The following is a 265-nucleotide window of genomic DNA, read 5'->3' on the forward strand; positions in this document are numbered from 1 at the left end:
TCTCAGCATGGACAGTCTAAATCAGTGTTTCTCAACCTTGGCAATTTGAAGATGTCCGGACTTCAACTCCCAGAATTCCCCAGCCAGCATTCGCTGGCTGGGGAATTCTGGGAATTGAAGTCCGGACATCTTCAAGTTGACAAGGTTGAGAAACACTGGTCTAAATGAATTATCAATTAGAAAGCTCATATAAAAACTGAATATGATTTTCAGAGCTGCCTCTAGGCCTTACACCACGTTGAATAGTACAGTACTGTCAAACATC

Source organism: Thamnophis sirtalis, unplaced genomic scaffold (genome assembly GCF_051295495.1).
Source record: "Thamnophis sirtalis isolate CommonGarterSnake01/CBP01778 unplaced genomic scaffold, rThaSir2_p1.2 scaffold_7, whole genome shotgun sequence".
In the NCBI taxonomy this organism is placed as follows: Eukaryota; Metazoa; Chordata; class Lepidosauria; order Squamata; family Natricidae; genus Thamnophis; species Thamnophis sirtalis.